Source organism: Ornithorhynchus anatinus, chromosome 3, assembly GCF_004115215.2.
Source record: "Ornithorhynchus anatinus isolate Pmale09 chromosome 3, mOrnAna1.pri.v4, whole genome shotgun sequence".
NCBI classification, from domain to species: domain Eukaryota; kingdom Metazoa; phylum Chordata; class Mammalia; order Monotremata; family Ornithorhynchidae; genus Ornithorhynchus; species Ornithorhynchus anatinus.
Genome location: NC_041730.1, coordinates 74,633,416 through 74,650,949, shown reverse-complemented (window position 1 = coordinate 74,650,949; position 17,534 = coordinate 74,633,416). Strand labels below are relative to the sequence as shown.

The 17,534-nt window shown below is 42.1% G+C and overlaps 1 protein-coding gene across 4 annotated transcripts in view; it reads left to right on the top strand.

Moving 5' to 3' along the window:
• The window catches only part of PDZD2 (PDZ domain containing 2), a 312,563-nt gene that overhangs the window by 130,470 nt on the left and 164,559 nt on the right, over positions 1-17,534 (top strand). Inside the window, exon 1 of one of the 4 annotated variants that reach the window (XM_029060013.2) lies at positions 8,062-8,225. The exons of the other annotated variants lie outside the window; for them this stretch is intronic. The gene's annotated coding sequence lies outside the window, so the exon portion shown is untranslated. Of the gene's footprint in view, positions 1-8,061; positions 8,226-17,534 lie in introns of those variants that run through there. 4 annotated transcript variants of the gene reach the window in all.

The following is a 17,534-nucleotide window of genomic DNA, read 5'->3' as shown; positions in this document are numbered from 1 at the left end:
TCCAACCCAATAAAAATATGTTAATATAGCTATATTGTTCATCTATAATTGATTGAGTCTTATGTATTATTATTATGGTATCTGTGACTTAGTATTATTATTATGGTATCTGTGAAATGCATACTATATGCCAAGCACTTACTAATTACTGGAGTAGATACAAGATACGTTGGACACAGTCCCTGTCCCACATGGGACTCATAGTCTAGGGGAGAGGGTATTGAATCTCCAATTTACCGATGGGGAAACCGAGGCATAGAGAAGTTAAAAATAATAGTAGTAATAATGGTATTTGTTAAGCGCTTACTATATGCCCAACACTGTTCTAAGCACTCGAGTAGATACAAGGTAATCAGTATGTCCCCCGTGGGGCTCACGGTCTTAATCCACATTTTACAGATGAAGTAAGTGAGGCACAGAGAAGTTAAGTGACTTGCCCAAAGTCACACAGCTGACAAGTGGCGAATCTGGGATTAGAACTCACCACCTGTGACTTCCAAGCCGGTGCTCTTTCCACTAAGCCATGCTGTTTCCCAAGGGAACAACAGCCAACAAGTGGCAGAGCCAGGATTTGAAGAACCCAATCAGTCTGTCATTCATATTTATTGAGTGCTTACTGTATGCAGAGCACTGTATTAAGCACTCGGGAGAGTACAATATAACGGTAAACAAACACGACAAGCTTACTCCCAGTCTGTGCTTTTTCCCCTTGCTGCTTCTGGGGAAAAATTGAGTATCTAGCCTTTGTTCAGGAACAAATTCCCAATTTATAATAATATACTTATAAGAAAATTGGCTCTGATTTAAGACAGTTTTGAGGAACCTACTGAGCCTTTAGTCTGAGAACTGCCTGTACTAACTACGCCCACAGGCAACATGGCTGCTGTGAATGGAACTATTTCTCAGGAGTGGGCACTTTGGTTATGTTTTGTACTCTTTTGATGCCATCCTGAGATTTTGGCAGATTATTTTCCTGAGATATTTTATTTGCTTTTCTCCTTTACCTCATCCCAAGGTGCTGTGTTCCCAGAGACCAACCTTCCTAATTAATAGGTGAGAATGTGGCCTCCCTTTTTGTGTTGTCAGTGGTGTTCCAGATACAGCCTTGAGTAACATGGGTTGGTGACTGAAAAGCGACTCTCCCAGTGGTTTCACACATTGTTTGTTCCAGTGTTCAAACTTTTGTTGCTCTGAGAACTAGTGACACTGGTTTTTCAGATTCGAGCTCTCAGTAGTTTGCTGTGCTACCTCTAAACTAGGACACCAAAACTCAGTGCTTAATATCAATCATACATGGCTGGCTGTACTTAATGTAGCATAGTGCTTGGTCAGGAGATGTGAATTAGTAAGCATTCCGAACATTCTCTTCGTCAGTAAGCAGCTGGAGTTGAAAGACCAGCAGTAGGACTGGGTTCAGGATTTGAGGAGAGGAAACAGATTCTTATATTGTGCCATAGTAGCCCCTACTGGCAGATGTAAGATTTGTACAGAGGCTCTCGATCAGAAAACGGGGACTGGGGAAGGAGTTAAAGATAGCACTATTCTTTAGAATATTCTAATGACAGTTTGAGAAATATGATAGTAGAAATTGGGGTAACACTCTCAACTCTCTTATGTGCTGATTATTATTTTAATGATTAGCAGTCATTAAACGTTCATAGCTTGCTAGGTACTCTGTAGAGAATTAAAAGGAAGTGAGCCTTAAATTTAAGGTGATTACATTATAAACTGAAAATAGATTAAATTGTCAAATGCAGTCAATCAATAGTTTTTACTGAGTGCTTACTGTGTGCAGAGCATTGTACTAAGCGGTAGGGAGAGTACAATACAACAAAATTGGCGGGCATGTTTCCTTCCCACACACAATTTACCATCTTGAGGGAGAAACAGACAAAATAAATTACAGTTTTGTAAATAAATGCTGTGGACAGTTTGAATATAAAGTGCATGGGTTATATAGAAGGGAGAGAGATGAAGCTTAGTCGAAGAAGACCTCTTGGAGGAGATGTGACTTTAATAAAGCTGTGAATGTGGGGAGAGTGATGGTCTGTCACATATAAGTGGTGAGGGAGTTTCAGGTTAAGGAGAACATGGGTACATGGTCAGCGGTGAAGTAGGTGAGATTGAGATATAGTGAGCAGGTTGGTGTTAGAGGAGTGAAGTGTGAAGATTGGGTTTTAGTAGGAAATCAGCAGGTAGGAGAGACCGAGCTGATTGAGTTCTTTAAAGCTCATGGCAAGGAGTTTCTTTTTGTTGCAGGGGTGGATGGGCAGCCACTGGAGGTTCCTGAGGAGTAGGGAGACATGAATTGAACTTTTCTGGGGAAAAATGATCCAGGCAGACGAGTGAAATAAGGACTGGAGCGGAGAAAGACAGGCAGATCCAGTAGTTAAGGAGGGATATGATAAGTGGAAGATTTTGGTGGACAGGATGGGGGTGGATCCTCAAGAGGAGGACAGGTAAAGAGAGAGAGGAAAAAGAAAGATAAAGGAGGAAGAGAAGTGCTCCTTGTAGTGTAGTACAGAAGAGGTCGGATCAGATGGGATCACTGTTCTCTGCCACTGCTGATGGAAGAAAGCAGAAGCAGCTACCATTATCCAACCTGTCAACAGAAACTTCCAAGTATAGTCCTCGTACAGGCTGGGCAACTGTGTAAATTATGGCAGCAGCAGCACCAGATGCTGAGGAGAAGGAAGAGGGAGAAAATGCTGTTGTGCTGTCAACATGGCTGTTGAGCCCCATCCCACCAATTCAATTGAAAGTGGGGTACTAATGGCTCTTGCCAAGCCTTTCAGGTGGAAGGAGAGGACTCCAGATTTTATAACCATGCCATTCCTTTGGGGATATTTGGTTGCCTTAGCCTAGTTTGCAAAGACAATACAAACCTTGAATTAAAAACAGTCTTTGGGCAGAATCACGTTTTTGGTAACAATTTAGACAAATGCATTTTCTACCACTTGATTATTAATGTCACCAAATGGGAAGCTGAAGAAATGTATTTCCTTGGCCCAGGAAGGCAACGGGAAGGGACTGAGAGAGAAAAAGAGTGAGAGAGAAGGAGAAGGTCTGGAAAATCCACAAATCAGATAATCAGCCCCTGAATAATTGCAAGTTTGTCTTTTCATATTAAGATGACACTCTTTTTATTTATAATGAATCCATGGAAATGGAAATTAGTTCACTTAATCCCCATGAGATTTAATCAGTGGCAAAAATTGAAAGTCTTTGGGTTTCAAAGTGTGGAACAGAGTCATAATCTAAGAACATAAAAGTTAAACAATGCCATTTTGAGTCAGGTGAACTTCCATCATACAGGTACTCTCTTTCCAATGGGGACTCCAAAGAATGCTCTAACTAGCAGTGCCATGGTCGCTCCCCGTGGCATCCAACTACATTCATCCATTCATTAATTTGTAACACTGAGTACCTACCTTGCCCAGAGAGCGAAACACTTTTGGTAGAGATAGATCTGGAAGTGTGTGGAAACACCCAACTTCCTTTGGATTGGGGGCCGGGGGTTGTGTTCTAATATTCCTGGGTGGAATGTGCAAGGCAAGCAATTTTGAAATGTAAATAACTGAAGTTTCCTGTTTCCCTGAAGCTTGAATTCTCTGTCTCCGAGATAATCAACCTTACACTTGAGTTTTTATTTCTAACTGTATCTTGGAAAAAGAAGCATTGCTCTCATTAATGTAACAGTCCAATACATGCATTAATGTAACAGTCCAATACATGCTTGACACGTAGTAGTAGTAAACAATAAAACTATTGTTTTATTAAAGGTCTTACTGTGTGCGGAGCACCATTCTAACCCCTGGGAGAGAATTAGACATGGTCCCTGTCTACCCGGGAGCTCAGATTGGCCTGAAGTTGCTTGCTTCTCATCTAAGCTGGTTTGGAAACAAGCTCCACTCTACCCTGACACCCCTAGCCACATTTCTGATTTGTGCAAGCTCCTTAGCTCAGATATCTGGTTTAAATGGATTTTCCCACTTCCAAGTTCAGAACACCTAGGTAGATTGGATAGCACCATGTTCTCCGGCTCCTTGCCCAAACCGCCTTTTCTGTTCAGGAAAGAGAAGAAGCACAGTTTTGACCACATCCAGCTGGAAGCAACAGTGAGTCATCCAGGAACGATAAAGGCTGAAGCAGCCAGAGTTGAGAAATGGATGGAGGGAGAGAGGTCAGAGTCAGAAGGCATTTTTGAGCATTATTGGTTGGGAGATATCTACCAACTCTGTTATATTGTATTCTCTCAAGTGCTTAGTACAGTGCTGTGCACTCAGGAAATGCTCAGTAAATATGATTGATTGATTGAAAGCAAAAGAGTAGCAGCAGCAAATGGTGCAGAGAGCAGAAGACCAAGGAGAGGTTTTGAAGAATTAAAAGAGGAGATATAGCAGGATATAGAGCAGCACCATGGCCTAGTGGAAAGAATAGGGGCTTGGGAGTCAAAGGATTTGGGTTGTTATCCCAGCCCCACCACTTGTCTGCTCTGTGACCTTGGGCAAGTTATTTAACTTCTCTGTGCCTCATTTACCTCATCTGTAAAATGGGGATTAAATCCTACTCCCTCATTTTTAGACTGTGAGCCTCATGTGGGAAAGGGACTGTGTCCAACTTGGTTGTCTTTTATCTACCCCAGCACTTAAAAGAAGGCTTGCCACATAGTAAGCGCTTAACAAATACCTATAAAGAAAACAACATCAATAAAAAAAACACTCAGAAGATAGATTTGCTGCCTCCCAGATTGGAAAGAGTCTTAAAGAGATGAGAATAGGATATTCAGGAATCTCAGGCTATCAGTATAATAGTGACTGCTCCATGACTAAAGAAAGAAATTAAAATGACAATAAGACTTTAAGAATCTTCTATAAAGAGTGCTTTACTAATAACCTGGTGGTTGATAGGAGAATTTGCAATGGAGCCAAGTCAACAAATTTCCATTCCAATACAGTATATTGTTTGAGTATTGCGGAGGGTGTTTTATTTGTCCATCAATGTCATCTTCCATCACTTCATTTGAAAATAAACCAAGCATCTTGCTTTCTTTTCCAGTGCTTTTTTTTTTTAGGGGGAAGGGGTCGGGGGGTAGGCTAGTCATTTGTGGTGGGAAAGGAAAAAATAACACGTTAGTCCTTTCTCCTTAGGCTACAAAATTACTTTATAAAGTTTTCTGGGCAAGTTAGCGGGGTCTCCATTCTATGGGTGCAATAATGAGACAAGGAAAAATGATTGATTGACTGGCCTGAAGTCACAGAGCAAGTTTAATAGGAAACCGGGTAAAAACCCAATTTTTTGGCTCATGGTAGAGTCTTCTTCCAAGATCACCCTACCAAATTATTCTGTCTTCATTATCACAGTTTCCTTCTGTGATTATTCACAGAGAAGTCAGAGTTCGACTTTTGGTTCTCAGTTCACTAGCAGAGAACTAGAGAAGCAGTGTGGCTCAGTGGAAAGAGCATGGGCTTTGGAGTCAGAGGTCATGGGTTTGAATCCCCGCTCAGCCACTTGTCAGCTGTGTGACTTTGGGCAAGTCACTTAACTTCTCGGGGCCTCAGTTACCTCATCTGTAAAATGGGGATTAAGACTGTGAGCCCCACGTGGGACAACCTGATTCCCCTGTGTCTACCCCAGCGCTTAGAACAGTGCTCGGCACATAGTAAGCGCTTAACAAATACCAACACTAACTAACTAGCAGTGACTACAAGAAAAGAGAGTAGTAAACCTTAGTGGAGAAATCAGGCCAGGCCTAGGTATTTTCTTGTGAATTCTGGTATGTGCACTTCAACATTTCTGTGACAGTGAGGACTGCCAATGGAGTGTGTGACTGGATGTATATGTTGGGGCATAGCTGTGTGGCAGATATAATGCTTTGGGATTGAGTGTGTTTAGGGGTCCAAGCATGCAAAAAGGAAGTGAATGATTTTTAAAAATAAATTTTGCCTTTTTAAAGCAAGGGGGAGAGAGAAGAGACATCGCTTAGGTGGAAATAAGGAGTTTGTGCTAGTCATTTTCTCCAACCCAGCTGAGAAATGAGTAGCTACACTCATGTTGTCAAGTAGTTCCTGTGGATTGGGTTTTTTTCCCTCTTCCCAGAGGTTGGTTAAATGGGTCTTTTGGTTCTTGGTGTCCAGGCACTTTTACACGAAATGGGCTGCCTGTGGTCCAAGCTGCATAAAGTGGAAGAGATTTTAAGGAAAAATCAACCATGATTTATGCTGTTCATTGGTGCTACATTTTTTTTAGAGTGTGAAAATCTTTGGAATTTCCCCTGTGGGAGCCCTTTCTAACTCTCTTGTTTAAAGGATTCAATTTGCAAAATAAAATTATCCTTAGAATCAAAGTATATTAATACTAAATTAGAGAATAGAAACAGCAATTTAAAAAACCTGAAAATCATTTTGAGCTATATATTTTAGAAGCAAAATTAGCCGAGAAATTATGAAGATTGAAGGAAAATAGTTAAGTAAATGTCGTAGTCTCAACAAGTTTATAATGCTTCTGAAAGATTCAATCCTTATGCATAATAGCCTTGGAGGTAGTCATGGAGACCAGAACTGACTAAAGTTGTAGATGAACACAAGTCTTTGGTTGGTGACATGAAGAGTTACTAAAGTGCATTATTAATGGAAAGAGCCTGGGTGGCTTAGTGGAAAGAGCCCAGGCTTGGGAGTCAGAGGTTGTGGGTTCTAATACTGATTCTGCCACTTTCAGCTATGTGACTTTGGGCAAGTCACTTAACTTCTCTGTGCCTCAGTTTCCTCATCTGTAAAATGGGGATTGACTGTGAGCCCCACGTGGGACAACCTGATTACCTTGTACCTACCCAGCGCTTAGAACAGTGCTTGGCATATAGTAAGCGCTTAAATACCAAAATTATTATATTATTATCATTATCAGTTCATCCTGTTGAATTATGCCCCTATATGATGGTTCAAGTAGGACCTTTTCAGCTTTCTGGTTTGTGTAAAGTTGTCCCTGAATTTTGTATTGAGGAATGCTTATCTTTAAATGGTTCATGGAAGACTTTTTAAATAGTGGTGATCTTGTAGTGCTATTGAGGATCAAACTCTCTCTTCATGACCGTTGTGACCACTTTAAGGGTGGAAGTCGTTGTTTAACTACAAAATGAGGCCAGAATACTGTGAGGTTTTCAAATGTGTCTACCAACTCTGTTATTGTACTCCCCACTCCTCCCCCACCCCCACCTCCACCCCCAGGTTTAGTACAGTGAACTACACCCAGTAAGTGTTCAATAAATGTGATTGATTGATAAAGCTATCTTGCCTGGGCTTCAGGAGACACATGCTTTGTTGGCTGAAAGGAAAATGATAGAACATGGGACATAGCATAATATTTGCTCATCTTTGAAGCTTTACAATTACGAAATTATTTACTTTTATTTATATCTCTTCGACTGTCTAAAAGAAAAAAGAGAACCTAAACCATCCATTAGGTCTTTCTGGCTTGGAGATTGAGATCAGTGTGATCTCATCCAAAGAATTTAAACAGCTTCCCTTCATCCTAAATAAAGTTGATTGATCAATTGCTTTTAGTTGCTGAGGCTTGAAAAAACCCGTGCTGTGAACAATTCTCCTCTGGCATATGGCATGGTAATAGTTCCCATTTTCAGTCTGCCGAAGTATTTTGCTATATTTAACAAAATATAGCAAAATGCTACAAGATAATCAATATAGAACTGACTCTATTGCCTGCAAGATTGAATATATTTGGGCTCCACTACAAAGGTGCCTGTGTTTTGCACCCGGAATTGGCCGAGCTGCGAATATGTACAAGGATAGAGATGAGTTACTCTTTGAGGATGTGCTCCTAGCCTCCTTTCCATGCGAATTAAAGCAGTTATTAGCAGCACGATTCCAATAAGCCAGCAAAGCAAGGTCTGGCTAATTCTCTTCTGAACACTGTTTAGCTGGAAGCACTCATAAATGAAAAATGATCTGAGTGATGTGGGTGGGGCTTGTGAGTACAGGAGGGGACGGAGGGGGAGGGCACAAAGAATCTCTTCTGGTTTCAGTAGAAGTGTAGATAGCTGACAAAAAGTGCAGAGCAGCGTGCTCGCGTGGCTTACGTTTTCCTTCAAACTCCTGGATACTTACTCCTAAAATCTGGCAGGAAAGGGAAATGAATGAAAACTGGCTTCGCTGTTTCCCTCGATCAGGTGGCTGCCGGTGTTAGGAGAAGAGACTTATCTTGGCCAGCAGGTAGGAGGGGATCAAAGAGGGACTGACTGGGTGGGAGGTGTGGAATCTCGAAAGCAGAACAGGGGGTGGCGATGGCGGTAGATAGAATGATCTGTTAGAAAAGTCCATAGAATGAGATGCATGGAAAAGTTTGTATAAAGAGCTCTGAGTTCCAAAACAGACACTTCTCAAGCACGATTTAAACCGGGTCTTTCTGCAGATTGGCAAAGGCTGAGATGCTTGCAGTCCTCTGCCTTGGTACGTTTTGGAGTTTATATTCAAGCTTGGGTAATACTGGCTTTTCCCATTTCAAAGGCAACAAAGCAGAGCTCATTTTCCCATGCTCTGTAGAATAGATGATGGTTGTGTAACTGCTGTGAGACATCCTGAAATTGACAGGGCTCCAATGTGAAGATTGAATGCACTAATGCCTTCGGCATTAAGCACAATCTACCTCTGCTGTGGCACTATACACTGGGATCAGAAATTACCATTCAGCGTTTCCCGGGGCACATTGTAAAATTGATGGGATTTTTGTCTCGGCTTCTGAGAGAAGGAATGCGAAGACGAACAGCATTAAAGTTGCAACTCCGATACCAGTAATGAACTTGGAACAAACCCAACATGGAAGGTTTCCATGATGAAACCTTTGCAGTTTTCATCTTCACAAACATGTACAATTTATTGCCCCAGATTAGCAGAATAAAAATTTGGTGGGTTCCAGGGCCTTTGTTTGGAAAAAACTGCTTGCCTGTCTTTTTAACTAGAAAGGTGGCAGTTTTCAGTGCCAGTTTTCAATGGGACAAATCAGAAATTGTATGTTTTTCTGGTTGTGCTTGATGTTACGGTATCCGAAGACCCGTATTTTGTTAATACAACACTCATCCCATTGTCTTGGAATTCAACTCGGTATGTTGAAGTGAATACAATGCTTTATGCTTAGAGCTCAATAAATACCAGTGATTAATTGGTATGTTATTCATATGTGTGGGTGTATTTGAAGAAACCCCTGTAAAGTGATCCGCGGTCCTTTCCACACTGGGTGGGTGTGTCTTTGGGTTTGTGGCAGTGCCCTCTGTGGTTTTAGCCATTGTTTGTGGTTCTGCCTTTTCACTTCATTGGCTGCTCAGTCCCTTGTTTCAGAGGAGCCTCCCCATCTTTGATTACCGCTCACTCTGTTGGTCTGACTGCTCCTGTTTCCTAGCGTTCTGTGGCTCTGCCACTTTGCTTCAAGTTCTGCTTCAGTGTGTTCTTCTAGTCTATTGCTGCCCACCAAGCTTACACTCTCTCTCCACTGCAAACCACCGTTGAGCAAGGCTTACATTTGCAGCCATCAGCCATTCACCCCACACATCCTGCCCAGTAAAGGTGTGTTGTAGCAAGCATCGTGTTGTTGCTCCACTGATTGCATTACAAGGCTTCATTGTTTGTGATAATGTCTTGCCTGGTCAAGTTTGGCTTGTAGGTTATGTTGCAGAAACTATTCCCAAAGCCGTGTGATATTGTTTTTGAAGTTTTCAGTCGTTTTAATCTACAGGAAGGATAAATTCAGGGTCTGACCATGAAGGGAAGGGGATAGCTGAGCTATTGTGTGAATGAGCTCGGATTTTGGATGTGTTTTCTGTCTTGAGAAAATGTACCGACAGGTTGGTGTAATTGTAATTAAGGGTCCTGTTCAGATGTGGCTGGCAGTGGTTGGCAGCTGATTGCTGTTCCTGTTACCCTATTGCTCATGTTGTTGGAACTAAAGCAGCAGAACACAAAGTTAAACGTTTCCGCTGCTGAAGTCAGCACTACTCGCGAAAGGGAAATCAGCAAGAAACAGGGACTCTAAACTCTGTTTATGTGTAGGCAGTTTGAAACTTCCCATCCTCATCCTCTCTTCTCTATTTCACCCTCTGTCTCCCTCCTCCTCCACTGCTTACTTCTTCACTACTGGCCATCTTTCTGCAACTTGAATGCGTAGGTGCCTCTGGACTGAATTGAGAAGCTTTTAAAAAAGTGAAAGAAAATCTTTGTAATGTTTGCTAAATTTTGCCGCATTTTGAATTGGGTGGGGAAGCAGCGTGGCTCAGTGGAAAGAGCCTGGGCTTCGGAGTCAGAGGTCATGGGTTCGACTCCCGGCTCTACCACTTGTCAGCTGTGTGACTGTGGGCAAGTCACTTCACTTCTCTGGGCCTCAGTTACCTCATCTGTAAAATGGGTATTAACTGTGAGCCTCACGTGGGACAACCTGATGACCCTGTATCTATCCCAGTGCTTAGAACAGTGCTCTGCACATAGTAAGTGCTTAACAAATACCAACATTATTATATTTGCTTTCATAGAGGATAGTCTGACTTCCTGGACTTTACCATTTTGGGGGGTTGGGAGTCAGGAGAAGGGAAGACTTGCTATGGGTTTGGGGGACTGGACCCCAGAGGTGTCAGGCTGGGAGAGAAGCCTGGGGATCCAAGAAGTGCAGTGGAGAGAAGGCTTGAAGCAGAAACTGTGATGTGGAAAGAGCCTGGGCCTGGCTGAAGCCAACTGGGAGAGATAGGGACTGAAAGGAGATTGGGGGAGATGGAGGTTTGGTGCTTGGGGAACAGTGTGAGTGAGGAAAGGGAGGTAAGCTAAGATGGAAAATAGGTTCCCTTCATGTGTTTCTTTTTATTGGTTTTAGAGAAAGGAGGAACTGGTGAACTTGCTTACTCTCAATTTGTACACTTGCCTGACACCATACTGGTGGTATAATAATGTTGATTTCTAACTGTAATATTGCATATTCACCTCACTCTCAGTCCCACAGTACTTATGTACATATCTGTAAGTTATTTATTTATATTACTGTCCCCCCTAGACTGTAAGCTTGCTGTGGGCAGGGATGTCTACCAACTCTATTGTACTGTGCTTTCAATGCTCTAATAAAGTGTTCTGTACACAGTAAGTGCTCAATAAATGCCATTGATTGATTAATTGATTTCATATGTCATACTGCATTTCACTGGCTTAAAGGCTTTCAGAAGTTGATTGTGAAACACAAAACAAACAACCCAATAAAACAAACAACCCAACAAACTGAGCATGAGATCAGCTTCTTTATGAGTGCTTCACACAGTGACTCTTTTTCCTTGTAAAGTTCAGCCCCAGAAGAGGATCAATCAGTAGTATTTATTGAGCACTTACTCTGTGCAGGGCACTGTACTAAATGCTTGGTAAAGTACAACAGAGTTGATAGACATGCTTCCTGTCCATACTGGGTGGCTTCGTTGACCGAAGGAATCACTGACTACGGGTGAAAATATTCAAGTGGTGTCCCAGGAGCAGCAGAGGGTGTGAAAACTACATCCCTCGACAAGTCAGTTAGTCAGATCTAGGAGTGGCCCGTCCTGGAGTTTTAATCTACCATGTGAGCTTGGTGTCCTTGCAGGAATCTGGAACAGGGTTGGTTCTGAATTTAAAGATTAAGCAACCTGCTATTCCAGTAAACTGCAGTTTCAGACACGGTCAGGAACCTGTTTTGCGTAACTACTGAAACTCTGGAGAGAGAATATCAACCTTCCACAGTTGTCACTGTATAATTTATCAACACAAGAGAATTGCGAGCTCTTAAACAGGGCCTGATGCAACCACTCATAAAAATGAATCAATTGATCATCAGTGGTATTTACTGAGCACTTACTTTGTGCAGAGCACTGTACTAAGCACTTGAGAGAGTACAGTATAACAGAGTTGGTAGACATATTCCCTGCCTGCAAGGAGCTTATCGTCTAGAGGAGGAGAAAACAATATTAATATAAATAAATGAACTATGGGTATGTACCTAAGTACTGCAGGTCTGAGGGTGGAATGAATTCCTAGTGCCCACAGGGTACATGATACAAATACATAGACAACACGGAAAAGGAGTCTGATTAGTTCCATTTTGGGGTAGTCCTGGAGGCTGAATGCCATTATGGTGTGCAGGTAAACAAACAAAACATTATTTATAAATGAATCTCCAAAGTTATGTATAACACGTGCGCCTTTTAGAAACACAGCGTGGCTTACTGAAAAGACCGCGGGCCTGGGAGTTAGAGGTTGTGGGTTCTAATCCTGGCTCTGCTACTTGTCAGCTGTGTGACTTTGGGCAAGTCACATAACTCCTCTGTGCCTCAGTTACCTCATCTGTAAAATGGGGATTCAGACTGTGAGGCCTTCGTGGGACAACCTGATTACTTTGTATCTACCCCAGCGCTTAGAACAGTACTTGGCACGTAGTAAGTGCTTAAGAAATATCATCATCATTATTATTATTTTAACACTGGTTTGTTGCATCCTTCACAAGGGTGGATTCAAGCCCTCCTCAGCCTCCAGCTATTGCCCCATCTCCCTTGACTTCTTTTCTGGCATAAACATTTTTAATGGGCTGTTTACACCTGTGGATTTAACTTCTGGTCTTTAAACTACCTTCTTGACTACCCAAAGCATGGCCTAGTGGAAAGAGGAAAGAGCACAAGCCTGGGAGTCGGGGGACTTGGGTTCTAACTCCACCTCTACCATTTGTCTACTATGTAAACTGGGGCAAGTACTTAACTTCTCAGTGTGTCAGTTTCCTCATCTGTAAATTGGGGATTCAGTACCCATTCTCCTTTCTTAGACTGTGAGCCCCATGTGGATCATGAACTGTGCACAACCTGATTTATCTTTAATCTATGCCAGTGCTTGGCACCTAGTAAGTGCTTGACAATTCCGCAATTATTACTCTCTGAATTTCACCCTACTCATTTTACTGAGATCCATTTGCCAGTTTCCAATGAAGGCCTTCTTGTCCCTATTTCATTCTAATTCTTTTGAGCCTCTTGGCTATTGTATTTTTGTAGAAATGCTCTCTGGTCATGTTTTCATGGTCACAGTATTCTCCATGTTTTACCTCTCTGCTCCTTTTCTGGTCCTTTGGCTAGTCTTCTTCCTCTCTACACCCTGGCGTGAGGGCTCCGTTCTGGACCTTTTCACACTTACATTCAGCCTCTTAGAGATCACATGAGTTTACATGGCTCTCCTCTATGGTCTTTTATTTCCTTTATCCTTGAGCATCTGCACTTGAATAACTGCTGGCACCTTTCATGCCTTCCTGCCTCCAGCCTCTCCTTGTTTTACTCTATCTTACCTGTAACTGCACATATCAAATTTCTAAAACATCCATCAGAGCAAATCATTGCCCTCCTTAAGGGTCACCCAAGACTCCCCTTTGCTTCATGCAACAGACAAAAAAAGTCCTGTCAACTTCTAGGCTCTCTATTGGCTGACTTCCTCTCTCTGCTCTTTTTTCCTATTTACATCTACATATAATAATAATGATGGCATTTGTTAAGTGCTTACTATGTGCCAAGCACTGTTCTAAGTGCTGGTGCTCCTCACAAGCAAACCTAACCATTCTATAACAGTGACTGTCATGCCTCTGTCCCATTGCTCATCGCATTTTCCCTACCTAGAATGTCCTTCCCCAAACCACATCCCTTCCCTCTTTCAAAGCCCGTCTTAAAATTCACCACCTCCATGAAGCATTCCATGATTAATCCTTCTATTTTCTGGTTATGCCATTTCATCAGTCATCTGGGTACTTATGAATCACCTCATGTATTTTTATCCTATATATATGTTTATTTCCTTTTGATTTATCCCGATTCATCTCAGTCTTGAAGCCCTAGAGCAAAGGCTCATCAGTCATTTTCGAAGGGAGATTCCATCATGTTTTTTATCCATATGTGAATATTTATGTTTTCTATGTTTGTCATTTTATGTGTCCTTATCTATCCCCCCAATTTTATTCTCTTTGAGGGCAGGAACCCTGCTTTAAGCTTCTGCATATTTCCAAAACACCTCTTAGTGCTGGGTTCAGGGTACAGTAGATGCTCACTAAATACTGTTGTTGATGATGCTTTTGACTGAAAGGTTTTTTTATGTTATTTGTTAAGCACTTAAAATGTGTCAAGCATTATTCAAAGCCCTGGAATTGAAACAAATAGTTTAGATTAGACACAGTCCCTGTTCCACATTGGGGCTCACAGTTTAAGTTGGTGGGAGGACCAGTATTGAATCCCCATTTTGCAGATGAGGAGACTGAGCCACAGAGAAGTTAAGTGACTTGCCCAAGGTCTCACAGCAGGCAAGGGGCAGAGTCAGGATTAGCACGCAGGGCCTCTGATTCCCAGGCTTTTGCTCTTCCCACAGGTCATGCTGGAAGTTGCCATATAACAGCCCAAGGCACAGTTTAAATTCTCAGGAGACCCCAGATCACATAATAACTGACTCCATTAGGAGCTCCTATGAACATCTCAACAGTAACATGTAGCTTTCTGGTAGGAGACTTACCTTTGTGCCAGGGCTACAGGTATTCTTCAGAAATAGGATGAGACTTGTTAAAGTAATGTTTGGAGAATAGAATATGTCTATAAATAATATCTGTGTAATACAGTAATACTGTAATTATTACTTGTGGTTTTTGCCGTCTAATGATCAGCTGGAAAATTAAAAAAGCAGCATGATTTTACCTCAGATTTGCAGAGTTGGGCATTTCAAGGGTAGCAGCTATTACTTGACATCTTATCATTGAATCTCAAATGCAAAAGCAAGTGGTAACCCCAACCCTATTTTAAGCTCTAGACCTAAACTTAACCCTTACCCTCTGTACCTTTAGATTGTCAATGGGTGCTGAACCTTGGACAACCTGAATGTTTTAGTATTGTCCTTCTCTTCCTTATCTCTTACCCTGATACTTCTCAGACTTCAGTTCTCTTTCTTAGCCATTGCTTTTCCTTGCTCCAACTTGGAATCCTTGATAAATGCTGGGGAGACCATTGAGAGCTTTTGACTGTTGGGCTTAATAATGGAGTCTCTAGTTGAGAACCCAATTTAGTAATGTGATCTTTATCACTGTCCATGAATCCACTTTCATCACTAATCTTGTCCTTCATAATTTGGCCAGCGTCTTCAATTCACCCCGTCTAATCTATCCTCAAGTTTTCGATTCTTCCACATTAACTCTAGATCTACCCTGCTTTCTTGGTGGACCCTCAGGTTGCAATATCTCCCCACTCCAGTTTATCCTGCAAATGTTAATTTCCTTTCCAAGCATTAAAATGCTTCCCTCCTCAGGTATCTTCAGTTACTCCCAAGAGTTTAGTACACAGCTCAAAACGGAGTAAAGCATTCAATACTTAGACCGCTTGACTAATGGAATAGATCTTGCAGTGTGGTTCAGTGGAAAGAGCATGGGCTTGGGAGTCAGAGGTCATAGGTTCAAATACCTGCTCAGCCGCTTGTCAGCTGTGTGACTTTGGGCAAGGCACTTAGCTTCTCTGTGCCTCAGTTACTTCATCTGTAAAATGGGGATTAAGACTGTGAGCCCCACGTGGGACAACCTGATCACCTTGAATCCTCCCCAGCGCTTGTAACAGTGCTTTGCACATTGTATGTGCTTAATAAATGCCATCATTATTATTATCCAATCAGAACTCCCAATCATAAACCTCCAAGTTATTTTAACCATCTGTCCTCATCTCCCCTACACACCTATTACTATGCTTTGCTCCTGCCAAGCCAATCACTTTTTTTTCTTTTTAGGGTATTTGTTAAGCACTTACTGTGTGCCAGGCACTGTAACAAGCACTGGGGTAGATACAAGATAATCAGGTTAGACACAGTTAATGTCCCACATAGGGCTCATAGTCTTAATCCCCATTTTACAGATGAGGTAACTGAGACACAGAGAAGTTAAGTGACTTGCCCAAAGTTACGCAGCAGACAAGTGGTGGAGCGGGATTAGAACCCAGGTCCTCTGACTCCCAAGACTCTGTTCTTTCCACTAGGCCACACTGCTGTGGCAGAAGCAGCAGAGAAGCAATGTGGTCTAGTGGAAAGGGCATGGTCCTGGGTGTCAGAGGACCTGGGTCCTAATCCCGGCTCAGCTACCTGCTTGCTGTATGACCTTGTGCAAATACATCTGTGCTACATTTTTCTTATCTATAAAATTGAGATTCAGTACCTGTTCCCCTTCCTCCTGAGAGTGTGAGCCCCATGTGGAACAGGGGATATATCTGACCTGATTATCATTTATCAGCCTCAGTGCTTAGTACTGTGCTTGGCACAGAGTAAGTGCTTAATGAATACCTCCGTTATTAGTAGCAGTGTATGGGCCCTAGGGTTCACCACTTTTTTTTAATGGTATTTGTTAAGAGCTTGCTATGTCCCAGCTCTAGGGTAGATACAGGATAATCAGGTTGGACACAGTCCATGTCCCACAGGGACTCACTGTTTTACAGATGAGGTGACTGAGGCATTAAGAAGTTAAGTGTGACTTAGAACCACTTCCACCCGTGGGACATTACTCAAGCAATTCCCTCCAACTGGTATGGTCTCTCAACTCCATCTTAACAGACCTGGTCCCTCTCCTTCAAAATCTTGCCAAGACCCTTCTCCTCCATGAGGCCTTTCTGGATTAACTAAACATGTCTGTGCTTGCTTGACAGTCCAGCTACTCTCCCCTATTAGAAAATAAACAATTTAAGGTCAGGGACTCTGCCCTTTTTCTTTTTCTTTATGAACTCTCCATAGTGTTCTGTGCACTTGGGCCTGCACTAAATTTAGTGGTTCAATAAACTACTGCCTGTATGAACCTGAGACGTTCTCCTTTAGTAACGTGTTTTTGAAAGCATGATTACATGCAGTGTATGGGGAAAGCCTAAAAAGTTATGTAGTGGATGGGTGAGCAACCTCTTTCTTTGAAAGTGTCAGATGGGTATAAATCATAAATATATATTTATAGTTGTCTGTCGGGTTTGGAGATGACTCAACTGATGGTGGGATTTTATCAGTGATTTGTTGTGAATCTATTAAGATCAATATGAGGTGGACAATCCCTTCTGCACCAGTTGCACATAAAGATATCCATTTGTTGTCCAAAATACCTAGTGTTTTCTTTTCTTCCTCTTGGTGTCATGAACTTCCTGAATTTCCCACTGCAAGACAATTACCCCATTTCTGATTGCTGCATGCCAAGGTAGCCAGATTATTTGAGGTTTTAATAATTCAATCATTTCATTCAGTCATATTTATTGAGCGCTTACTGTGTACAGAGCACTGTAATGGGTGTCTGGGAGAGTACAATACAGGAGAGAGACATGAACATAAATAATGGATATGTATGTAAGTGCTGTGGAAATGGGAGGGGGGAAGAACAAGGGGAGTAAGGGTGATGCAGAAGAGAGTGGGAGAAGAAGAAAGGGGGACTTAGTCAGGCGAGGCCTCCTGAAGGAGATGTGCCTTCAGTAAGGCTTTGAAGTCGGGGAGAGTAATCGTCTATCAGATTTG